Source organism: Ovis aries, chromosome 13 (genome assembly GCF_016772045.2).
Source record: "Ovis aries strain OAR_USU_Benz2616 breed Rambouillet chromosome 13, ARS-UI_Ramb_v3.0, whole genome shotgun sequence".
NCBI classification, from domain to species: Eukaryota; Metazoa; Chordata; class Mammalia; order Artiodactyla; family Bovidae; genus Ovis; species Ovis aries.
In genome coordinates this window covers 67,252,147-67,278,628 of record NC_056066.1, presented here as the reverse complement: position 1 = coordinate 67,278,628, position 26,482 = coordinate 67,252,147, and the positions used below count along the sequence as shown (strand labels likewise).

The 26,482-nt window shown below is 42.9% G+C and overlaps 2 long non-coding RNA genes and 2 other non-coding genes across 4 annotated transcripts; 1 reads left to right on the top strand and 3 right to left on the bottom strand.

Moving 5' to 3' along the window:
• Window positions 1–1,014: 1,014 nt before the first annotated feature.
• TRNAW-CCA (transfer RNA tryptophan (anticodon CCA)) lies at window positions 1,015–1,087 on the bottom strand. Its single transcript has one exon. It is a non-coding gene; the product is annotated as a tRNA-Trp (tRNA).
• A 7,034-nt stretch (window positions 1,088–8,121) lies between these two features.
• LOC121816222 (uncharacterized) lies at window positions 8,122–12,152 on the bottom strand. The gene is made up of 2 exons (XR_006055699.2): window positions 11,810–12,152; window positions 8,122–8,704 (listed from the first exon to the last, which is right to left on the bottom strand). It is a non-coding gene; the product is annotated as an uncharacterized LOC121816222 (long non-coding RNA).
• On the top strand, window positions 9,576–25,168 carry LOC132657643 (uncharacterized). The gene is made up of 2 exons (XR_009596117.1): window positions 9,576–10,016; window positions 20,735–25,168. It is a non-coding gene; the product is annotated as an uncharacterized LOC132657643 (long non-coding RNA).
• On the bottom strand, window positions 11,160–11,266 carry LOC114117685 (U6 spliceosomal RNA). Its single transcript, XR_003591343.1, has one exon. It is a non-coding gene; the product is annotated as a U6 spliceosomal RNA (small nuclear RNA).
• Window positions 25,169–26,482: the final 1,314 nt, after the last annotated feature.

The window sequence follows — 26,482 nt, the reverse complement described above, 5'->3', positions numbered from 1 at the left end:
CCTGGAGAATCCCATGGATGGAGGAGCTTGGTGGGCTACAGTCCACGGGTCGCAAAGAGTCGGACACGACTGAGCGACTTCACTTTCACTTGAATGTATTAATGAAAGTAGACACAGTCATTATCCTCATGGGACAGTCTGTTGGAGAAGATAGATAATAAACAAAATAAATACGAGGTTAGAAAAGGGAAACACAGAGTTAAATATTGTAAATAAAGATGACCAATGTTACTGTGCCCAAGCATTATGCCAAGTGTTTGACAAGCATCATTTCATTTAATCCTCACCATTGCTTATAAGGTAGGTGCATTCGTTTTCTAGAGATGTTGCAAAAGAAGGCCAGAATTCCAAAATCAAGGCATCAATAGGAACACGTTCCCTGAAGACTCTAGGGAAGGAATCCTTCCTTGCCTTCCGTAGCTTCTGGTAGTTTCTGGCAATCCTCAGTGCTCTTTGGTTGCAGCTGCATCATGATAATCTGTTTATAAGATATATTTATTTTTGCTTATTTCCTTCTCTATATATTCTGTCTATATATGGTTATATATAGAGAGATTATATAGAGAGACAAAATATAGAAGGACTTCTCCTTGGATTTCATTTTATTCCTTCCAAACTTAAAACAAGATGGGACAGAGCCCACTGAAATGCTCTTTCACCCAGCCCCGACTTTCTCCATCTTGGGCACAAGACAGACGACCACGTGCTTAGCTAAAATCATCTCTGGATTTGTCAGTCCGAAAGGAAAGCAAAGGTGGTCTTAAACCTGTGTCAGCTCCATCTATCCCACAAAGACAGAGAGGCGAGCAGGGGAGAGGAGATGCCTAGCAGTGAAGAGGGTCATATGATGTGCAGGGGACACCGGCTCTGCCACAACTCAGTGTGGGATCTGGGGAAACTATATCCCTTTAACTTAGTCATGTCCGACTCTTTGCGACCCCATGGACTTCTCTGTCCACGGGATTCTCCAGGCAAGAATACTGGAGTGGATTGCCATTTCCTTCTCCAGGGGATCTTCCTGACCCAGGGATCGAACCTGGGTCTCCAGCATTGGAGGCAGACGCTTTAACCTCTGAGCCACCAGGGAAGCCCATAAGTGTTTGCAGTCCTTTTATAAAACCTGGATGATCGTGGTGACCTCCCAGGGTTGTGAAAGATGAAGGAGGTGGAAGTTTTAAACCCCAAAGAAAGAAACACTGGAAATCACACATTTTTATGAATATGAAGCAGAGGGATGGCATGGGATCTTAAGGGCTGCCGGACTGTGCTTTCTTGAGCTGAGTTTCCCCTAAGGATTGTCATGGTTGCCAGGAAGTTATTGCTTGTATGTGTCAGCAAGGTTTGTTGTAATTCCTCAAGAGGAGGAATGGAACTTTGTCCTCTCACTGACTTGCAGAACAAGGAGGTGTGGAGGTTTCGAGGGCAAGTACTTCCTCTTCCTCTGAGGAGTTCTGGAAGTCACCCAGGGCAGATGTAGGAACCACTGGGCCTGAGGCAGCTGCAGGACGGGAAGGCTGGAGCAGGAGTTCACGGATGTGATTGGGCACCTGCTTTTCCAGAGAACTTCTTAGGAATTTCTGGGTCCCCTCATGGGATAGTTCACCGGGGGTGATCTTGTTTTTTTTTTTTTTAATTTATTAATTTATTTTTGCCTGCACTGGGTCTTCATGGCTACACAAGGGCTTTCTCTAGTTGCAGTGAGTGGGGGCTACTCTTCATTGCGGTGTGCAGGCTTCTCACTGTGATGGCTTCTCTTGTTGGGGAGCACGGGCTCTTGGCATGTGAACTCAGTAGTCGTGGCGCACAGGCTTAGTTGCTTTGTGGTGTGTGGGATCCTCCCGGACCAGGGATTGAATCCATGTCCCCTGCATTGGCAGGTGGATTCTTAAACACTGGACCATCAGGGAAGCCACTGAGGCTGATCTTAAACAACAATTTTTTTTAAAAGCTTAGCAATGTGGGGCCTAAAGCACACATGTTTCTGGAGTAATTTTGTTGCTGTTCAGTCACTACTTGTGTCTGACTCTTTGTGACCCCATGGACTGCAGCATGCCAGGTTTCCCTGTCCTTTACCATCTCCTGGAGTTTGCTCAAACTCATATCCCTTGAGTTAGTGATGCCACCCAACCACCTCATCCCTTCTCCCGCCTTCAATCTTTCCCAGCATCAGAGTCTTTTCCAGTGAGTCGACTCTTTGCATCAGGTGGCCAAAGTATTGGAGCGTCAGCTTCAGCACGAGTCCTTCCCATGAATATTCAGGATTGATTTCCTTCAGGATTGACTGGTTTGATCTCTTTGCTGTCTAAGGGACTGCTAAGAATCTTCTTCAGTACCACATTTCAAAAGTGCAAATTCACATATTTCAGAGGGGTATAGTGAATTTAATAGTATGGCCCCCAAATTCCTACTGAAACCTCAGACTGTGACGTTATTTGGAGATAAGGTCTTTGCAGATATGATAAAGATAAGGATTGAGATGGGAGCACACTGGACTTGGGTGGGCCCTAAATCCAATGAGAGGGTCCTTATAAGAAGAGAGGATACACAGAGAGACACATAGGGAAGAAGGCCATGAGAAGACGGAGGCAGAGATCTAAATGACGCTGTCAGAAGCTACGGAACACCAGGAGTATTTCTGGTGAGCGTTTCTCACCAGAAGCTGAGAAAGGCAAGGAAGGATCCTCCCTGGAGTCTTTGGAGGGATTGTAGCCCTGCTGTCACCTTGATTTTGGACTCTGGCTTCCAGAACTGTGAGAGAATAAATTTCTGCTGTTGTAAGCCACCATATTTGCAGTAATTTGTTATAGCAGCTCTAGGAAGCTATTATAAAGGGCAACTGGATAATATTTGAGTTGTGGACACTTAACACATTAATTCCACTGCCAAAAAATTATTGTAAGGATATGCTTTCATATCTATGCCAACATACATGTATAAGGACATGTCGGTTGGGAAATGAGGGTGGAAATTTGCATACTGTAATTCAGCTATGCAAGACTTTGTTTTGGTAGTTAAATATAGTGAAACAGCAATTGGGGAATTTTGGTGAAATGTATATAGGAGATCTTTGTTCTGTTTTTTGTAACTGTTCCATAAATTTTAAATTATTTCATAATAAATCCCTACCAAATATGAAATTGCATATTAATTGACATTGTACTTTGAAGGAAGAATGTTTCCTTCTTATTTACTTATATAGGTATCTGTTTATATTAGTGCAGATTCATGGATCTGTATTTTATTCCTTGGGTTATAATTCTTTAATATCATCATTTATTTTGATATTGAGTTATACCAGATTTGTCCAGTGGGAGTCCATTTAAGCTGGATTGCATGTCCTTCTGACATGTCTCCATCTTTCTTAGAGAACTTCCTTACCTTCTGGGGGAAGAAGGTATTTCACACTCACCTTATACTTTGTCTGCCTCAGCCTCGAGATCCATCATTTCTCTAAGGATCTTGGTTTATTTTTATGGAAGAATAGTATTTAGAAATCAAGATCTGGACAGTAATTGTGCTTATTACACTCAAACGATATTATATAACTCCTGATTTGGGGCTAACAGAAGCACACAGACTCCTATAAGTATTTTGGACACAAACTCAAATCTGAATCTGGCCAGCCTCTAAATTTTATTTTTTTAAGATTTTTTGATGATGTGAACCATTTTGAAAGTCTTTATTGAATTTGTTACAATATTGCTGCTCTTTTATGTTTTCTTCTTTTTTCTTTGGCTGTGAGGCATGTGAGATCTTAGCTGAAGGACCAGGGATGGAACCTGCACCCACTTCATTGGAAGATGAAGTCTTAACCACTGGACCACCAGGGAAGTCCCTGGGCTAAAGATATAAATATGAGAGGCTTCTGTATTTGGATGCGTTGAAAACCTGCCAGGGTAAAGTGGCTGGATAGTCTCCACTGGCCTCTATAGATCTACCCTTCATCCCTCCACTCTGTTTGTGCCCTGGGACATTGACCTCTGTGGATACAGAACCCATTGTTGAGGACTTTGCTTACAGGTTTCTTCTTCCTAAAGAAATGTGAGATGAGATAAAAGACCATTGGTCTTCCCAAGTGGTAATGAATCTGCCTGCCAATGCAGGAGATGCAAGAGATGTGGCTTTAGTCCCTGGGTGGGGACAATCCCCTGGAGCAGGGCATGGCAACCCACTGCAGTATTCTTGTCTGGAGAATCCCATGGACAGAAGAGTCTAGAGGGCTATGGTCCACAGGGTCACAAAGAGCTGGCCACGACTGAAGCAAGTTAGCATGCATGCAATGAACCATTGGGCTAGTGGGAGTTGAGGAAAACTTATTTTTGTTTTTTAGTTCATCGGACATTTGAACTCCAATGCTTGAACCCAGTGTTCTCTTGACACATAGAGCCACTGGGAGGACAGAGGAGGAAATGGAATTGAGAAGGGTGATTATCAATAAAACAGAATCTCGAAGAGAGTAAGCATTCCAGTGGAGGGGTTTGCCTTGGAAAGGCAGAATAATCTCTGTGGTTCTTGTAGGCTATTTGATTTGGAGCAGGTCTTTATGATAATGGGTTGACCATCCCCTTACCTGTACTATCCAGGCAGTGAAGTGAGTTAACCTTTTGTATAGCCAGTTATATCCTTGAACACATTCTTTCAAGTTTACCTGACCGGTCCCCAGAAATAATGGTACATACAATCACATCAGCCTTCCAAAGGAGGTGGCTTCCATTCAGTGGAAGACGCTAAATGCAAGTTTGTAGATATTGGAGACAATTGAACTTATTTACACGGTAAATGATGGGGGAAACACAAATTTCAGAACAGACTGAGTTGAAATGCAGAGGAGGGGAGGGACCAGAGAGGAACCAAAATGAAGAGGGAGATGAATATGGTGAAAATGTAAAAGAAAACTCAGGCTGCAAGGTGACTGACCACAAGGGACCTTTCAGAATGGCAATCCTGAATGTAGGTTAGAGAATCTTTTTCTGGGTGGTGCATTATGTAATCTCCTCTGAACATCCCTTAACTCTTTTGTACGGTCTGAGATGTTTAGGAATCTTTGTTTTAGTGGATTCTCTTTGGTTAAAACTGGCAGAGGAGTGGCACTAAACATTAAAAAAAAATTTTATTGGAGAATAGTTGATTTACAATATTGTGTTAGTTTCAGGCATACAGCAAAGTGAATCAGGTGTACATATGTTGTAGCCACGTGTTCCACGAAGCAAACTCACTCAGAAGGACAACGCAGATAGTGGAGTGCAGTTTATCACACCAGCAGGCCTAAAGCAGAGTCTCCTCTTAGCCAAGGACTCCGACCAGTTTTTGTGAAAACCTTATATATCTTAAGCATACGTACCCAAACCCACCTCCTCAAATTCCCTGAAACCAGTCTGAACAAAGGAAAAAGAAAGATACAATCAAAGTTAACCCGTGATTCATATGCCTTAAGCCTCGGTAGTTAACAGTGGACAATTATCAATGGGCTTGTGGTCACTCCCCAATAAGCATAATAGAATGCATGATTCTATTCGGTTACACAGATAATTAGGGTATTCTTTTAGGGATGGAGAGCCCTGGGGCTCTTCCTTCTGGGGGCCTGGTTTTCCAGTTGGTATGTCGTTTTCATATATACTGGGCTTATAGCTCAAAGTCCACAGTCCGGCCCAAGATGGAGTCCTGCTTTCAAGATAGAACCTGTTCTGTTTCCTCCTTCACATATACATACATTCTCTCTTTTTTAAGATTCTTTTCCCACCTAGGTCACTACAGAGCACTGAGTAGAGCTCCCTGTGCTACACAGCAGGTACTTATTAGTTATCTATTATATATGTATGTTAGTGTGCTGTGTGCCAAGCCCCGTCTCCCCATCTATCCCTCCTCTCATTGCCTCCTGGTAACCGTAAGACTGTCTTCTACATCTGTGACTCTATTTCTGTTTTATAGACAAGTTCATTTTTACCATTTTTTAGATTCCACATTTTAAAGCATTGTGGGAAAATATGTTTATATATGAAAATTACCATGTTAACCATTTTTAAGTGTACAGTTCTGTGGCAGTTCTGTGAGCATTCCCATTGTAGCGCAGCCATCACTGCCATCCTTCTCCAAACTTTTTCATCTTCCCGAACTGAAATTCAATACCCATCAAACACCTCCTTCCTATCCTCTGCTCCTCCCAGCCCCGGTAACCACTATTCTACTCTCTGTCTTATGAGTGTGACTTACTCTAAGTACTTCATGTAAGTGGGATTATGCAACATTTATCCTTTTGTGAATGGTTTCTTTCACTTGTCATTACTGTATTCAAGGTTCATCCTTTTATAGCATATGTCAATGGTAATCCTTTTTTTAAAAAATATTTTTGGATGTGGACCGTTTTTAATGGTCTTTATTGAATTTGTCACAGTATTGCTGCTATTTCTGTTTTGGATTTTTGGCTTCAAGGCATGTGGGATCTTAGTTCCCCAACCAGGGATCGAACCCACATCCCTTGTATTGGAAGGCAAAGTCTTAACCATTGGACCACCAGGGAAGTTCCAATGGTATTCCTTTTTAGAGCTGATTAATATTCCATTGTTTGTATATACCATACTGTGTTTATGTGGCATTCATCTGTTGATGGACATTTGATGGCTTCTACCTTTTGGCTATTTTGAATAATGCTGCTACAAGCATCAGTGTACAAATATCTATGTTCCCACTTTCAGTTCTTTTGGTTGTATACCCATAAGTGGAATGGCTGAATGACATGGCCCTTTTAATAAACCTAAAATTTATTTTGTTTTTGGTTGCGCCGGGTCTTCATTGCTGAGCGAGGGCTTTCTCTAGTTGTACCAAGTGGGGTCTTCTCTTCATTACATTGCATGGGCTTCTCATTGTGGTGGGGCTTCTCTTCTTGTGGAGCACAGGGTGGGCTCAGTAGTTGTGGCACACACTTTTTGCCCCAAGGCATTTGGAATCTTCCTAGACCAGGAAGCACACCCATGTCCCATGCATTGGCAGGCAGATTCTTATCCACAAGACGTGACAATTCTACATTTAAAAATTATCTCTGTTTTTTAGGAACCAAAGAGCTGCACTTTATGTTTCGGGTTGAGGCATGGCATCCCTGGACCTAGAGGGAGCAGGTTACACACTCAATGAAATGTAAGTGAGAATTATCCAAAATCTTAGGGAAGAGATTTTGCTTTCAAAGACATTGGCCTTTGGGCTCAGATGTATTCACGCTAATTTTTCCAGGTGCCCAAGATGAACTCTGGTCAGTAATGCACACCAGGCTCAAAGTGTTTTTATGTCTATAACCAACTCACTTAAATAGGCTTTAAAGCAACTTACAAAAGGAATAATATGACAGTAAGCTGAAAACAAAGAAATCAAGAATGGCAGAAAATAAGGTTAGAAGAGTGAGGTGAAGTTGAAAGAAAAGTCTGCGTGTAGGAGGTTATTAGAGGTAGACACTGAGTTTCCCTGCGGCCAAAGCAAAGTGACAAAACAAGACTTACATATGGCATAGGAAAAGTCCCAATTGCTCATAAGAAGCAAAGCAGTTATTTCCTGGCTGCAGACTTGAGGGACTTTTCCCCCTGGCATTCACACAGGGGACACAGTTGGCATAGGGGTGGTGTCTTTCAGTACATCACTACTGGACTGAAGATTTTCCCATATGCTTCTTTTTTAAAAAATTATTTATTTTTAATTGAAGAATAATTGCTTTACAGTATTGTGTTAGTTTCTGCCCAACGTCAACATGAATCAGCTATACATAGCATATGCTTCTTTAAAAAATTTTTTTAATTGGTGGAAAATTGCTTTAAAATGTTGTGTTGGTTTCTGCCATACAACAATGCAAATCAGTCATAATATATATATATATATACACCTTCCCTCTTGTGCCTCCCTCCCCCTTGCTCTCCATCCCACCCCTCAGGTCATCATAGAGTTCCAGGCTGGGCTCCCTATGTTACACAGCAGCTTCCCAGTAACTGTTTTCCACATGATGGTGTATATATGTCAGTACCACTTTCTTAACTCATCCTGCTCTCTCCTTCTCTCGCTGTGTCCACAGGTCCATTCCCTGCCAGCTTCTGCAGGCAGACTGTAGGTGTATGCTCAAGGAGACTTAGCAGGAAAGGAAAGTGCAGGAGGACCAATTAGTCTTTTTATTCAGACAATTCATATAACTAGCTTGCCTGAAAGTAAGGGAGGATTAAAAATATAAGAAAATAATCTCTAGTGATTTCCCATGTATAGGCTTAAGTTTCCCCCAAGGCTGCTTGAGGAAAAGTATAGATGGACTTTCCCTTAAAGAAGGAGGAAATAGAACAGAAATGAAATGTATTGGAATATCTGGACACATGTGGCCTCCTGCTTCTCAGAGTACATCCAGAAATTCTGACATTCAGCCTGGGCAGTGATTTCTCATCCAGCTTTAAGAGGGCATTCTATTTCAAACCTAGGAACTTGGAAATGTTTCCACTATCTCCATTTAACTTGTATTTAACTCCACAATGTATCTGAAGTTCAAGTAGAAGAAGGTAGGAAGAGAAATTAAGAAAAAGATGAAGCAAGTGTTGGCTGGGAAGGCTCCAAGCCAAGTACTGAGGTGGTTGGGGGAACATGGAGCTGGGCCTGTGATGCGTCCTGCTGTGTGGTCCATCCTCATGTGAATAGGTACCGAGATGGATGAGAAGAGTGGAGACGGCCTGGTGAAGAAGGAGGCCTGTGGGAGGAAAGAGAAAAGTAGAAGGGGTGATATCTGCTTAATTTCAGGGGACTTTCTCTCCTGAGCAATTACTCACACATAACTTTTTTTTGCCACACCTCGTGGCAGGTAAGATCTTAGCTCACTGACCAGAGATAGAGCTCGGGCCTCGTGCGGTGGAAGCTCAGAGTTTTAACCACTGGACCACCGTGGAAGTCCCCTCATATATACATCTTATTTACCGCTTCCAGAGAGCTTCTTTGTATTAATGATTGTGTCCAATTCTGGCAACCATCTGATGAGGTCACAGCATCTTCATTTCACAGATGGATCCACTTAGTCTTAGAAAATATGTATCTGCCTGTGATCACACAGCTAGTAAATAGCAGAGGCTTGATATCAAATTCCCTGAACTGACCTTTTGGCCAACTCTATTCTTGCTATCCAAATCTGACCTGCAATCTTGGTGGTATCAAAGATGGGTTTAGACCTGGGGTTGCCAGTTCATAGGGTCACAAAGAGTTGGACAAGACTGAAGTAACTTAGCATGCAAGCACGCTTTCACATGACGGCAGTAGAATTGAATTGTTGTGAAGATATGGTCCACGGTACTGAAAATATACATTATCTGCCATGGTACTGACAATATACATTATCTGCCCTTTCCAGAAAAAACGTTGTCAACCTCCACTTTAGATGATTCCTGAATGCATATTTTAAGTTTTGACAGGTAGAGAATTATTTTAACCCAGTTTAGAAAAAAATATAACCAGCATGCGAAAATTATGGTTTCATGAATATAATTGTTTAGGAGGAAACTGAGTTTAGAGAGCATACTAATGTAAAGTGAACTTAATGCGGACTTCCCTTGTGCTACAGTGAATAGGAATCTGCCTGCCAATGCAGGAGACGTGGATTCAATTCCTCGTCTTGGAAGATTCTGCAGAGCAACTAAGCCCGTGTACCTCAAACTGTTGAAGCCCATGCGTCTAGAGTCAGTGCTCCGCAAGAGAAACCAGCCCAATGAGAAGCCTGCACACTGCAGTGAAGAGAAGCCCCTCTTGCTGCAACTAGAGAAAGCCTCGCAGCAATGAAGACCTAGAGCCACCAAAAGTAAAAATGATGATAATAATAAAAAAGTAGACTTAATGCAGTAGTACACAATGGTATAAATGATCTTTGGCTCAGGAAAAATTGTGAAGGTGGTGAAGGAGGAGCTGATATTTGAGGACCACTGGGCTGAGCAATAATGGACGGTGGATGCTGAGCACTAACCAGAAAGCTTCGGGCCAACCCTTCTGCCTGGAATGGTGGCTGCTGCTCTTCTCAGGTAACCGTGATAGTTAATAATGGGTTGTTATGCCTGGTGCTTTCCATTTCTCAAAGGATTTTCACATCAATTATCTCAAATGGATATCATTATTTCCACTTAACGAATTCACCCATTAATTCCTTAACAAGGATTTATTGAGCATCTATCATGTACCAGGTGGTATTAGAGGCTGGGGATATAGCCAGGAACAAAATGGGCAGAGTTGTTACCCTATGGACCTTAAATTTTAGTAGGGGTGAGTATCAGGGTTTTGGCAGCAAGGAATCAAAATCCATGATGCCCTGTGGCTTGGGTAATAAGAACATTTATCATCCGTTATAACAGTGTCAGGGGCAGTGTTCAGTTGGGCTGCAGGCGCAGTGTGCTCTTGGTTCTGCTCTGCTTCCCTGTGATTCTCTTGAACTTGCTCATCTCCCTGTGTTAACCATCTTCTGGTTGGTTTCAAGTTTGCTTTGGTGTATCCAGACATGACAGCCCTCGCAGGAAAAACAGAAACACCGTTTCTTTCTCGTATCTCTTTCTTAGGAATGAAAAACTATCAGAAGCCCCCTCAAGCAACTTCCCCATGTGTCTCATTGTCATCATATTATTTAAACTTAGATTGGACTGCATATTACAAACAATGATTTAAAGAAATGTTAAAAATTAAAATGGAGACTGGACTTAAGAATTCCCTGAGTAGGCGAAACCATTTAAGCATGCAAGCAAAAAAAATAAATCTAGCTTATTCTATGAACGCAAGTGAAACTTAAGTTAGATTATTTCTTGCAAATGCCTCAGACAATCATCATAACAGAAACTTAAGTTATCTTCCCGAAAATGGTATGAGATAATTGCTTTCTTTTTTTTTTTTTTTTTGGTGTGTTTATTTATTTATTTTTTTTTAAATTTTTGTTTCTTTTTTTTTTTTAAATTTTTTAAATTTTAAAATCTTTAATTCTTACATGCATTCCCAAACATGAACCCCCCTCCCACCTCCCCTCCCCATAACATCTTTCTGGGTCATCCCCATGCACCAGCCCCAAGCATGCTGCATCCTGCGTCAGACATAGACTGGCGATTCAATTCACATGATAGTATACATGTTAGAATGTCATTCTCCCAAATCATCCCACCCTCTCCCTCTCCCTCTGAGTCCAAAAAAATATGGAACGCTTCACGAATTTGCGTGTCATCCTTGCGCAGGGGCCATGCTAATCTTCTCTGTATCGTTCCAATTTTAGTATATGTGCTGCCGAAGCGAGCACGAGATAATTGCTTTCTAAAAGTTCCAATCAGGAGACTTCCCTGGTGGTCCAGTGGTTAAGAATCCATCTTCCCCGCCAAAAAAAGAATCCGTCTTCCAATGCAGGGGATGCAGGTTTGATCTCTGGTCGAAGAATATAAGATCCCACATGCCATGGGGCAACTAAGCCCTCGCGTTGCAGCTGCTGAGCTTGCACACTCTATAACTGTGCTCCACAACAAAAGAGACCCACACACCACAACAAAGACCCAATGCAGTGAAAATACATTTTTAAAAGGTAAATAAATTAAAATGCAGAAAAAGAATGCAATGCAGTATTTTAATTATAGTTACCATGCTGTACATCATATTCCCATGACTTACCTACTTTATAACTGGAAGCTGTACCTTCAACTCTCCTCACCCAGTTTGCCCACTCCCTGCCCCCCTCTCTGGCAATCACCAATCAGTTCTCTGTATCTATAAGCTTATTTTGTTTCTTCTTTCTTTAGATTCCACAAATAAGTAAGATCATACAGTATTTGTCTTTCTCTGTCTTACTTACTTCATTTATCATAGTGCCCTCAAGGTCCATCCGTGTTGTCACAGCTGGCAAGATGTCCTTTTTTATAGCTGAATGTCTATGCCCCACTTTCTTTATCCATACACCCACTGACGGACACTCAGATTGTTTTCATACCTTGTAAATAATGTTGCCGCAAACATGGGGATGCATACATCTTTTCAGACGAGTGGTTTTGTTTTCTTTGAATAAATACTCAAAAATGAAGTTGCTGAATCGTATGGTAGCCCTATTTTTAATTGTTTTGAGGAACTTCCATGCGGTTTTCCGTAGTGGCTGCACCAATTTATGTTCCCACCAACAGTGCACAAGGGTTCCCTTTTCTCCGCATCAACTGAAACTTATTATTTCTTGCCTTTTTGATAAAAACTATTGTAACAGGTGTGAGGTGATATCTCATTGTGGTTTTCATTGCATTTCCTTGACGGTTAGTGACGTTGACATCTTTTCATGCACCTGTTGGCCATAGACCCTGCCTTGCAGATGGCTACCTTCTCACCATGTGCTCACATGACAGAGAGAGAGAGAGAGGAGAGAGAGAGAAAGGCTTCCCTTGTGTCTTTTGTTGGTGTTATACCTATGTTATTTACTTATTTATTTTTAAAGATTTTTTTTTTGGATGTGGACTGCTTTTAAAGTCTCTATTGAATTTGTTACAATATTGCTTCTGTCTTATGTTTTGATTTTTTGGCCAAGAGACACGTGGACTCTTAGCTCTCCCACCAGGGCTTGAACCTGTACCCCTGCATTGAAAGGTGAAGTCCTAACCACTTGGCCACCAGAAAAGTCCCTCACCTATTTCATATTTTAGGGTTCACATATAAGTGATAACACACAGTATTTGACCTTCTCTGTCTGACTTATTTCACTTAGCATCATGCCCTCCAGGTGCATCCATGATCTTGCAAATGACAATAGTTCATTTTTTATGGCTCAATAATACTCCACTGTATATATGCCAGTGTCTCTTGTAAGGACACTCATTTTACCAGATTAGAGCTCCACTCTTATGACCTCATTTAACCTTAATTAATTCCTTACTCCTATTACCATTGATTGGGGATTAGGCTTTAATATCTGATTTTGGGAGGTACATAGCTCAGTCCATAGCAGGAGGCTTTGGAATTTAGTTTTCATGAGCTGCCAGGGATCCTGAGTGGTCTAAGCAGACCCAGAGATGGCTGTGGAGCTGGCTGGAGAGCTTGCTAGAAGGGATCACATTGCCAGAGTGAGGTACCAGATCTGCCCTACGCCTAAAGTCCAACATGCACCATGGCAATTTGAGAATGTTTAGTAAAAGAATTAGTAGGGACTTTCCTGGTCATCCAGTGGTTAAGAATCTGCCTTCCAGTTTGGGAGATGTGGGTTCGATCCCTAGTCAGAGAACTAAGATCCCACGTGCCTCTGGGCAACTAAACCTGTATGTTGCAACTACTGAGTCTACACTCTAGAGTCTGAGAGCTGCAACTAAGACCTGAGGCAGGCAAAAATTAAATAAATAAATAAATAAATATATATAAAGAATCAGTAGACTGTGTCTTCTTTTTCTGGGTGTCTCATGGGTGTCCCAAGTTCACCAGTCTTCAAGAGCTACCCTTTCCTTGAACTTCTGAGTGACAGCTCCCAGACCTTCAGAAAATCCACTCAAGAGCCCAGTACATGCTGATGTATTTCCATAGATCATGCCACAAAGGTTGTATTTTTCTCTGAATGACTCCATTGCGCCAGGCCTCTTTGTGGTCGCCTACAGCCATTTCTCCACCTCTTCTCCCACCTGCTGTTCTTCCCCTAAGCTATTTGCTCCAAACATCTTTGCGTAGCTAAGGCTGGCTCCAGGACAGCACAGACTCCAAACTCTGGTCTGATCTTGTTTCTGCCTCAGAAGCATGTGGTACTGTGGCCTCAGACACCATCAGAGTGTCTTCTAGCTCATCCAGGTATGCCTGCTCTCAAAGGTTCAGCTGAGAGAATGTGACAATTTTCTGGAGTTTAATCATCTTTCATCTTTCTTGGTGATCCCCCAGTAGTCTCACAATCCAGCTGAGTACTTAGATTCAATCCCAGGGGATTCAGGGAAGGTGTTGTTTTGTAGGGGAGAAAGGATGGGGGATAATGGGAGGTGGCTAGGTAGAGAAGGTAGAGGGGAAGAGAGAGAAGAAGAGACATATTACAACTTAACCTAACAATTAAAACTTGAATGTGCACCCAATTCACCTGGAATGTTTGTTTTTTAAAAAAATATTTAATTAATTCATTTTTGGTTGCTCTGTATCTTTGTTGCTGTGTGCAGGCTTTCTCCAGTTGCGATAAACAGGGGCTGTTCTTCATTGTGGTGCCTGAGTTTCTCATTGAGATAGCTTCTCTTGTTGCAGAGCAAAGGCTCTAGAGCATGAGCTCAGTAGTTGTGGCCCATGGGCTTAGTTACCCCTTGACATGTGGAATCTTCCCAGCCCATAGATGAAACCCATATCCCCTGCATTGGCAGGCGGACTCTTAACCACCAGACCATCAGGGAAGTCCCTAGATGGTTTGTTAAAGTACAGAGTGCTGGCCTCCACCACAGAGCTTCTGATTCAGTAAGTTTGGGGTAGGGACCAAGACCTCATTTTTAATAAATCCCCAGGTGATGCTGATGCTGCTGGTCAGGGCACTACACTCTGAAGACCCCTGACTTCCTCCAAAACCAGCTGGGAGGCAGTGTACCCCCTTCAGGCAGAGTGTTTTGCTTCTCACAATGGATAGGTAGATCTGCTCCTTCCTAAATATCCTCGCGGCCAACAGCCAAGTCCATCTGTTTGTTCGTACAGTGGCAAGATGTCCAACAAGTCCCTAAAGAAGCTAATGAGCAAGTTGGATCCAAATCTTTATTGTCTGTCAGAGGAAAGGCATCCATGCTTGGGAATGAGCCTTTGGTTGCTCTGCTGGACTCTGTGGCCAGAATTAAGCACTGTCATCTAGCTGGTAAAGGACTTTGTTAACAGTTTTGGACCAGAAAGTCTAACCAAGTTATGTCCTCCCGAATAACACCTACTTACATGCCACCATATTGGAGTTACAGTGGATGGTTTCTGCTCTCAGAAACCCGTTTGTTTCCATCTTGGTGGTGTGCAGGACAGGAGAGGGTATCCCACATCGTGCAAAAGCACGAGATGTGATGGCTGCTGCTCCTGTTCACCGATTCCGTCAGCATTCTGTAGTCTCCTGCATGGTCTGACCCTGAACGAAGTGGGAGCAGGGGCCAATGACAAATCGCACCCAGGATCTACTTCAAGGCTAGGCCTGTGACACCACTCCAGGCTGGGCATATAGTGAATCCTCAAATAATGTCAGCCTTGATTAGCATGAATTTGATTAAGGGAAGAGTGTTCCCATCACGATCCAGTATAGAACTCTGTTGCTTGATGCAATTCACAAATGCCTTCTGGGAGGAAATTAGCATTCTTGATAAATGCTTAAGCAATTTTCTGATAAATTTTAACAAGATTAAAACTTCCTTGGGGAAATCATCTACCCAAACACTCAGCTGATTATCAGACATTCTTTGTCTTGTACTCAGTTTAATAATGCTTATCCAACCATCCTCTTTTCCTGGGGAATGTCCTTAACAAAAGAGAGCTGTGACAGGGCTTTGTGGCACGATCGAAATAAAACTTTGGCACATGCTCATAACTGATTTATCTGAAGAAATTTAAAATAGTCTTTATGGAGATGGGACATCGGAATAGTAACCAACATTTTTTTAGTACTTGATGTTTGCCAGATGTTATGGGAAAGGTTGTGTAATAGCTCATCTCTCTTTTTAAAAAATTTATTGATTTGTGGGGTGTGCTGGGTCTTCACTGATGTGTTAGGGCTTTCTCTGGTTGCAGAGAAAAGGGGCTACTCTAGTTGTGGTCCATGGGCTTCTCACTGCGGTGGTTTCTCTTGTGGCAGGGCATGGGTTCTAAGGCATGCAGGCTTCAGTAGGTGCAGTACGTGGGCTCTAGAGTGTGAGTTCAGTAGCTGTGATGCATGGGCCTCTTCACCCCATGACATGTGGAATCTTCCTGGACCAGGGATCAAACCCGTGTCCCCTGCAATGGCAGGCAGATTCTTAACTGCTGAACCACCAGAGAAGTCCTCTCTTTCTCTTTATAATGAGTTGGGTTATCATAGCTCTGTTTTATCTCTAAGATGCTCAGAGAGGTGAAGTGACTTGCCCAAGAACAGACAGCCAGTAAATGGCAGAGCCAGGTTTAGAAGCCAGGCCTGTGTGAGTCCAGAGCTGGAGCCAGCCGTAGCTACACTCTTCTGCCTCAGCCAAAGAATTATAGTGGGAGATGGAGAATGGGATAGTGTCTAAGAGACGAGAAACAAGAGGGCTACAGGACTGCAGAGCGGGGAGAGTGCCTGCCTAGGTACAGGGCTTAGGAAGGAACTATGGGGGAGGAAGTGTCTCAGCCCATCAGAATATGTAGGGAGGGACATTGAAGACAGTGAGACTGGCATCCAGGCGCAATGGGCTGGACAGAGGCAGAGTCAAGGCCAGGTATGTTTGAGAAAACAGTGGAGTTCAATCTGGCAACCACCGGAGTGGTCCCCAGCCCTTTCAATAACGTGAACCCTGTCCCCCATGTGCTGCTAGTTGGACTTTTATGACTCTGGATTGAGAGATCCCATTCCAGCTCAATTACCTGCTAGCTGTGTGACCTTGGGCAGATCACTTCACCTCTCTGAGGTGAAGCTTCCCTCATGTGAAAATTGGAAGGTAATAATAGTGTTGGAGAAGACTCTTGAGAGTCCCTTGGACTGCAAGGAGATCCAACCAGTCCATTGTAAATGAGATCAGCTCTGGGTGGTCTTTGGAAGGAATGATGCTAAAGCTGAAACTCCAGTACTTTGGCCACCTCATGCAGAGTTGACTCATTGGAAAAGATTCTGATGCTGGGAGGGATTGGGGGCAGGAGGAGAAGGGGATGACAGAGGATAAGGTGGCTGGATGGCATCACCGACTCGATGGATGTGAGTTTGAGTGAACTCCGGGAGTTGGTGATGGACAGGGAGGCCTGGCGTGCTGTGATTCATGGGGTCATGGAGAGTCGGACACAACTGAGCGACTGAACTGAACTGAACTGAATAGCCTTGCTCTTATAGGATTGCTGTGATAAACCATGACAATTAGCACAAGCCCAGTGTCTACTAAGAGCTCTGTAAAAAGGTGAGGTTTTAATGTGTGACTGAACTTATGGTGGCATTATGTCACCATTTTCTCAGTGGGGCTGTGAAAAAATTTTTTCAAACTTATTTTAGTATAATTTCAGACTGTTAAAAAGTTTCAAAAATAGTACAAAGAATTCCTCAATACTCTTTATCAAAATTATATGTATAATCATTATATAATAGATATATAATAATTATAATATACTACAAAATTATATAATATATTATACAAATATTATACTGTATATTTAATATATTTTATTAATAATATTTAATATGATAGTATGATATAATATAATGATTATAATAATTATATGTAACTATTATATATATTTCCCTCCTGAACTATTTGCAAGTCAGATGCAGACCTGATGGCCTTTTACCCCTAAACCCTTGTGGTTATTCCCTAAAAACAAGGACATTCTCTTATATAGTTTTATTACAATGATCGAAACCATGAAATTGACATTGACACAATACTATTATCAGCAGACTTTGTCAGTTGTCCCATAATCTCCTATATAGCAAAAGAAAATCTCGCTTCATGTATTACAGTCAGTTGTCCTTTCTCTTTAGTCTTCTTGGGTTGGTAAGAGTTCTCTAGTCTTCTTGCCTTTCATAACCTTGACATCTTTGAAGAGTACAGCCAGTCATTCCATTTAGGTTTTTCTGACGTTTCCTCACAATTGGATTCAGGTTAGGTGTTTCAGGCAGGAGTGCATCTCAGTGCATCACATCACTGTAAACACTTTTGCTCACGCCTTAAAATAGGATCCCTTCAGGGGAAGAGGTAGGGAGCACTGGACCACTTGTATGAGATTCCCGCGGAGGAACTTGATAAACATACCCAGTACCCCCTGAGAATGTGGCTGGGGAAGCTGTGTGGTTAACCAGCATTCTAGGTGACCAGTTGTCTATTGGTCTATGTTCCTTTCAGCCATAACAATTTCAGACATGGCCGATAGATGGCAGTGCAGTCTACCCCTTTCAATGTTGCTTCTAGAAAGATCTAGTGAAGCTTCCTGTGAATTCAAGTTAATGTGCTTAAGCAGCCTGTCTTCTGCTATCCCTTCCTGTCCCTTCACAGTGACTTCCCTTGATGCCCCAGGACCTCAAAGCGGTCAGAACTCACTTGGAGTTTCCTAAGCTCCAATAATACTCCAGCCAGCATTCAGTGAGAACGTACTGGGTGACTAGCAGGACCCTTACTTTCTCTTTTAACACTCACAACTACCTGCAGGGAGGGGATTGTTAACCTCCTCACAGTCACACAGTAAGTCCCTGTCACCACCTCCTGCTACCATCTTGAGTGGAACTTATACTTAAGTCAGAGGAGCAGGTGGGGAGCAATAATGGATTCATCAAGGCACAGGCTCTGAGAGCTTGGAGAGCCTCCTGAGAAAAGAGGGGATGCTCTTTCCTGCTTTGGGGCCAGGGGAACTGAACAGGGAGCTGCAAGGGACAGACACAGTGTAAGTTCCCCTGTTAAGGGGGCTTCAAATGTCCAGGAAAGCAGTCACGACTTGGGCTATACCACATGGAGGGCCAATGGGATGGCTGTCTTTTAGACCCTGGGAGGCTGGAAGGACTGGGGCGATTTCGAACACCGGAGGTGAAACTGTACAACTTGGACTGGGACTTGAACTCAGCCAAAACCCAGACTGGGATTGAACCCACGGTCTTTTAATTAAAAGCACATACCTGGTCTCAAGACCTACTGAAATTCAGGTTCTTTTTCTTCTTCTTCTTTAATTGGCATTTCGTTGTTTTAGAGGGTGGTGTTAGTTTCTGCTGTACAGCAGAGTGAATCAGCAGCATGTGTGCGTACGCTGCCTCTTTGTCAACGCAGGCATGGAGCAGGGCTCCCTGTGCTATCCAGTAGGTTCACATTAGCTATCTAGTCTGTCCGTAGACGTGTATATATGCCAGTCTCAATCTCCCGCTCCATGCCACCCCCTTTCCCTCCTTGGTGTCCATGTGTTTGTTCTCCACTTCTGTGTCTCTATTTCTGCTTTGCAGATAGGTTCATTTGCATCATCCTTCTAGACTCCACATATGTGCATTAATATACAATATTTGTTTTTCCCTTTCTCACGTACGCAGTTCAGGCTGTTTATGTCTCAGCACATCATGAATTCAGCCAGAAACAAAGCAATAGGTCAGAAGTGGTTTTATTTGGCGAGATACACATTCCTTAGAGTGTGGGCCATCTCAGAAGGTGAGAGGCCCCAAAATATGAAGCGGTTAATTTTTATGGGCTGGGTAATTTCATAGGCTAATGAGTGGGAAGATTATTTCAACTATTTTTCTGAAGGGGTGGAGATTTCCAGAAGTTAGGCTGCCACCCACTTTTTGGTCTTATATGATTATCCTCAGAACTGTCTGAGCGACTAACAGTTTCACATTTCACTTTTCTTTTAGAACTGTCAGGGCCCTGGTGTCATTTAGCATTTGATAATGTATTATAGTGAGCATAAAATGAAGTTCAAGGACTACTGGAGGTTGAATCTTCCACCAACTTGGACCTAGATGGTTCTAACCAATTTATACTGTATCCAGAGACTATGTCATTCTTTTAAAGGTTGTGCCCAGCCCCCTTCCCTCTTGTTTCATGGGGGCACTGTGGAACATTCAGTCTGTGTAATGCTCGTAATAGAACAAACCATACGTGTTGAATTTGTTTCTGCTTACTTAATCCTTTTCTAAGAGATTGCATCAAGGGGATTTTCAAGGGAAGGGATCCATGGTATTGGGAAGATGGTGTGAAATGAGCCTAGAGACATGGACAGGTAGGAATTTTCACCTGGAGATGTGGGCAGGTGGGGGGTTTTCCCCAGTGGGTGTGGTCAAGGGAAGTGTCCTAGAAAAGATCCTGAAGTCATCCTTATCAGTACATACTGCTGTTGAGGCAGACACTGCCTGTTGTTTATGAAAGATCTCGACTCCCCTTTTACCATCTTACTAGAACCCTGGATTAGTTGAGGTGGCCACTCACTTAGCTAAGGAGCTACATTTCCTGGTACTGACAGCTGGTTCTGGCCAATGAGATGTGAGCTGGGCCAGGGTATTAGTCTGAATTCAATCAGGGGAGAAAAACCACATGGCAATTTGAATAGGAAAAGTTTAAGATAAAGAATTACTGACTAGTACAGAGGATTGAAGTAATGGAAAAGGGTGGGTGTGGGATGAATTGGGAGATAGAGAGGCTGGCTAGTAAGATGTAAAGAGAACTCTGAAGAATAGAGTGAAGTAGCAGGTATAAGGAGCAGTCTCCACACGCAGGGCTGAGACAGAGCTTCCCTTCCCTACGTCCTCCTCTAGCCTGAGGTCCAGACTGTTGGATTGGGCACAACTGTGGTTCACTGAGCTGCAGAAAAGTCCCTGAGGTCTGCGCTGGTAGAACTTGTCAGAAAACTACCCTCTCTCATACCAGAGAAAGCTTTCCTGATACCACTGACATATCTCAATGAAGGCACTTGAATACAAAATTGCCAAAGGTGAGGGTACTGGGAGAAGCTACGGGCCTTTTGTGCTGCTGGCTGCTGTAAACTGCAGGAACAGTGCTAGAGCAGCTGCCTGCACTGTAGGAGGCTGACGGATGACCCACCCAAAACAGGAAAGGGTGGGCTCCCTGGAAAAACCCTCTAAAAGGGGTTAGATTGGCTAGTTTGACCCTTTTGCACTTTGATCTTTCCTTTCTTCCTGCAGCCTGGACCCAGAAGGAAGAGGACACGGCACAGTTGCAACCGACATGTCATGTGAGTGAGAAATAAACCACTGTGGGGCTCAGCTGCTAAGATCTTGGAGTTGTTTGTTCCGCAGCACAACCTGCTGAAAGCTGACCAATACACACGAAGAATGTTTTATATAGTAATTGCCGGTTACAGTAAATGGGTGTTTCCTCTGTTTTGTAAAATACTGTGAGAAGATGAGAATCATGGTTAAAGAAAGAGCTAATAGGGGCTTCCTCGATGGCTCAGCAGCCAAAGAATCTGCCTGCAATGCAGGAGACACAAGAGACATAGGTTTGGTATCTGGGTCAGGAAATGGCAACCCACTCCAGTATCCCATGGATAGAGGAGGCTGGTGGGCTACAGTCCAAAGGGTCACAGTGAGTTGGACGTGACTGAGCAAAAACAAGACAAGGAGAAAGAGCTAATAAGATCTTCAGCAAACAAACAGAGTTATAAAAATACTTCCTGGATTTTGGAGACACTGGTGCTTCCGAATTTGTTACAGGAACAGGATAAGAAAGAAAAAAAGAACAAAATGGGAAAGAGAAAGGTAAAAGAGTAAAGAATAAGCAAAGGAGATTTGAGAATACTGTGTTTATAGACAGCTCAACAGACTCCTTGGTATTGCTGGAGAAAATAAGAGGAATATTATTAAACCAGGGCAGCACGGTGGCAGCTCACTTGGAAGCCACACTCAACTGCCTGTGGGGGACACGATAGGGAGCATCTCTTTGTCCCCGAGGAATATGATTGAAGCCACTGTATTCTGTCTCAATGGCGTCTTAACATGCCATGTCTGTCCTCATCAGCAGGCGCACGGGCTTCCCGCTGAACTCAAGTTTCAGATTGACCTTTGAGGTATCCCCAGGGATCCGCGAAGTTAATAGCTTTTATTTTGAGTCAGACACTTCAGCACATAGTCTCTCAATTTAGCGAAGATCCAGATAGATATTGGCTTTCACAGAAAGCAGCAAGAGACAGAAGCAATTGGCTTTGATGTGTATGAGGAGGAGAAGGTGGCAGAGTGACAGCCCTGATGACCCCTTCCAACACCTCTCAGGTGAACAACAGCCGCAGTGGAGACGGAATGACAGAGCGAGTAACAGGAGAACGTGTCATCTGTAATGAACATGGCAGAGCTGAGCAAACGGTCAAAAGCACCTTCTAGATACGCAGAACTATCTGTAACATGTTTAAGGAAGACATGGGGAGCCTCTGTCTATCTTTTGGATATCATGTAGGTGCAGGATTCCTAAAAGTAAGTGAGAAGGTTTGGAAGGGTCTGGCCAACATCTTTACTTGGAAAGATGAGAACTCAGAGCAGCAGAGGACTCAAGAGTGTTAGTGAAGGTCATACCTTATGACTGTCCCCAAGACCTGGGGTGATGGGAACCTGGGCTGGCAGGAGGACTCCATAACATTAACAGCCTTGCATTCTCTGAGCTGGCTCCTGTATCAAACCAACAAGCCAAGGGCAAGGTGAGAGAGAGGTGAGAAGGACTCTCTGCCATTACCCTTATACAATGCCAGCTGAACAGAGATGAATCCTCTGAACCACACTGGCTAAAAGGGCTTTACCAAGAGCCACAGGGGGATACAGGGGATCTGAATCAAACAACGGATCAGGTTGATGTTAGTGATAATATGACATCATATCAATAAATGAATACATAAACAGAGAATGTATCTTTCATTGAAACACCCATGAGAATATTCAGAAAAATTGACCATGGCTATAGAGAAAATGTCTTCCCTGGTGGCTCAGACAGTAAAGAATCTGCCTGTAATGTGGGAGACCAGGGTCTGATCCCTGGGTTGGGAGGATCCCCTGGAGGAGGGCATGGCTACCCACTCCAGTATTCTTGCCTGGAGAATCCTCATGGACAGAGGATCCTGGTGGGCTGCAGTCCAGGGGATGCAAAGAGTCAGACACAATTGAGCGACTAAGCACAGCACAGCATAGAGAAAATATCAGCACCTTTCTCCCCAAAAAGAAATTGTAGAGACCTCTTTGACCATCAAGTAAAAAAAGCAGGAGTTAAAAAGTAGATATGAGGCAAAAGCCCAAGAACATGGAAAAATTAAAACCTCCTCCTCAAAATGTATTTATTTTAAAATTGAAATATAACTGATTTACAGTGTTGTGTTAATTATTGCTATATAGCAAAGTAATTATATATATATGTATATGTTATTTTTTAAATGTTCTTTTCCATTGTGCCTTATCATAGGATATTTCTTATAGTTTTCTGTACTATACTGTAGGACTTTGTTGTTTATACATTCTATACATAAAAGATCATATCTGCTAACCCCAACCTCCCACTCCTTCCCTCCCCCAGCCTCCTCCCCTTGGCAACCACCAGCCTGTTCTCTATGTCCGCGATTCTATTTCTGTTTCGTAGATAGGTTTATTTGTGTCATATTTTAGATTCCACATATTATGATATCTTATGCTATCTGTCTTTCTCTTTCTGACTTACTTCACTTAATATGATAATCTCTAGTTGCAACCCCCTCCCCCACCAACCTCAAAATTTAAAACTTCATTTGAGAACAAAAGAAAGTCAAAATTGCAAGTTCAGACCAGTTTGGAAAGAAAAGATGCAAACACTCTGTGTCTAAAGCAATAAGATACAGCTAAAACCATCATGAAAGGGAAATTTCATCTTTCTGAAAAAGAAAGACAAATATAAATGAATAAGCAGTCCAACCAGGAAGATACAAAATGAGCAGCAACATGCATCTAAGGAAAGAAGGGCAGAATGAAGACAAGCAGAAATTAATCAATCGAAATATAAAACAAAGGTAGAATTGCTAAATGGAAGAGCTGATTCATTGCAGGAAAAAAAAAAAAAAAAAACCCACACAGTAAAACAGAGAAGCCACTAGCTAGCCTAATCAAAGGGGAAAAGACCACATACAGAGAAGACATAATTAGGATGAGAAATGAAAGATAAGCATGATAAAGGAACATTTTAATATGTATCTTTTAATTACATAAATAATGCACAGATACACAGGCATTAGAAATAAAAGTCAAAGAAGAAGAAAAAATAGAGTAAAAAGTTAAAGTCAGTTCAGGCTGCCAGAAGAAAATACTACAGGCTGGGAGGCTTAAGCAATAGAAACTTACCTTCTTGTGGTTCTGGAGGGTGAAGTTCAAGTCCAAGGGGCCCGCAGGACGGGTTTCCTTTGAGGTCTTTCTTGTTGGGGTTCAGACAGCTGCCCTCTTGCTGCCCCTTCACCCCTCTGTGCATGAGCCTCTGGTGTCCTTTTGTGTGTCCAAGGTTCCTCTTATAGGAATACAACTCACTTTGGATTAGGGTCCAGCCAATATTTTAACTTAATCACCCCAATTAAAAGGCCCCATCTCTAAAACACAGTCACATTCTAAAATACAGGGAGTGGGGGTGGGGTTTAGGGTTTTAATGTATGAATTTTGGTGGGGACAGAGTTTAGCCCATAACACTCTTTCTCCCCTTTCCTTCTTCAAATTCCACCTCTCTCCCGGGAGTAACATGATTTTAAAAAAAAAATAATTAATTGGAAGCAACCTAGATGCCCATCAGCAGATGAATGGATAAGAAAGCTGTGGTACATATACACAATGGAGTATTACTCAACCATTAAAAAGGATACATTTGAATCAGTTCTAATGAGGTGGATGAAACTGGAGCTGATTATACAGAGTGAAGTAAGCCAGAAAGAAAAACACCAATACAGTATATTATCAGAGAAGGCAATGGCAACCCACTCCAGTACTCTTGCCTGGAAAATCTCATGGGCGGAGGAGCCTGGTAGGCCACAGTCCATGGGGTCGCAAAGAGTCAGATACAACTGAGCAACTTCCCTTTCACTTTTCACTTTCATACTTTGGAGAAGGAAATGGTAACCCACTCCAGTGTTCTTGCCTGGAGAATCCCAGGGATGGGGGAGCCTGGTGGGCTGCCTTCTATGCGGTCGCACAGAGTCGGACATGACTGAAGCGACGCAGCAGCAGCAGCAGCAGCAACGGCTATATATGGAATTTAGAAAGATGGTAATGATAACCCTGTATGTGAGACAGCAAAAGAGACACAGATATACAGAACAGTCTTTTGAACTCTGTGGGAGAGGGAGAGGGTGGGATGACTTGGGAGAATGGCATTGAAACATGTATAATATCATATAAGAAACTAATCGCCAGTCCAGGTTTGATGCAGGATACAGGATGCTTGGGGCTGGTGCACTGGGATGACCCAGAGGAATGGTACGGGGAGGGAAGTGGGAGCGGGGTTCAAGATGGGGAACACGTTTACACCCGTGGCAGATGCATGTTGATGTATGGCGAAACCAATACAATATTGTAAAGTAATTACCTCTAATCAAAATAAATAAATTTAAATTAAAAATATTAATTAATTAATCATTGACTGAGCTGGTTCTTTGTTGCTTTACACAGGCTTTCTCTAGTTGCAGCACACACATTTCTCATCGTGGTGGATTCTCTTGTTGTAGACCACGGGCTCCAGGGCTTGTGGGCTTCAGTAATTGTGGGCTCTAGAGCCCAGGCTCAGTAGTTGTGGCACAGGGGCTGGTGGCATGTGGAATCTTCCTGGGCCAGAGATGGAACCCATGTACCCTGCACTGACAGTGCATTCTTAACCACTGGACCACCAGGGAAGTCTAGAGATAGCAAGGATGAACCAGACCCTCAATGACATTGGTGGTGTCCAGGACAAGAGTCAAACCAAGGCCCACCTGCCATAGATCAATATATTTTTTGTAAATCTAGCCACCAAACAGTTAAATAAAAGGGTCTATCCTCCTACCTGGACAAATATACTTTCTTTTTGACCTGGGAAACCAGATTTGGATTTAAAATTTCTGGGCTCTCCAGAATTCCTTCCCAGAACATGGTGGTAGGCCCTCCCTTCTCTTTCTGTGGCCGGCTCCATCTACACCACCAGAGCTTCTTGCATACATACATGGAGACTCCTATTTGCACATCCCACACCCCTCAACAGTGCTGTTTGGTGACTGATTGGGCCTAGCAGTGGTCACAGCAAGGCTGCTTTCCATCCTCAGGAGTATTTACCTGGGGCGAGGCATCCCCCCACCCCACCCCCCTAGACTCTGGAAGGAATTTCTGGGTCCCAGGAATAGGAAGGCTGGACTGGAAGGAAGTCTCAGGCCCTAGACGGGTGTGTTCTCTGTGGGTGGGGTACACCTGGAGGGAATATGAGCAGCCCCTCTAAAAAGAAGCCCACAGGAAAAGTCCCTCTTGCTCACAACCAGATATTAGTGGGTATCTTTTCAGACCATTTTATATCCGTTTCATATATAAAAAAGGAGATCCTAATTCCAAAACAAAGGCTTGTTTTTATTTTTAAATTACTTTTAAAAATATTTATTTATTTGGCTGTGCTTTATTTATTTGGGTCTTAACTGCAGTGTGCAGGATCTTCTCACTTTGTTGCAGCGTGCAGACTCTTTAGTCGTGACATTTGAACTCTTAGCTGTAGCTTGTGGGATCTAGTTCCCTGACGAGGGGTTGAACCCAGGCCCTCTGTACTGGGTGTGCTGAGTCTTAGCTACCGGACCACCAGGGAAGTCCCTAAAGGTTTATTTTTAAAAATAGATTCTCTCTTTTTCTGAGATTTGCTTTTTTCCCCTCCCATTCTGTCTTGTAGATCTTTCCATGTCAGCACAGATAGATTTATTTTATCCTTTTCCATTG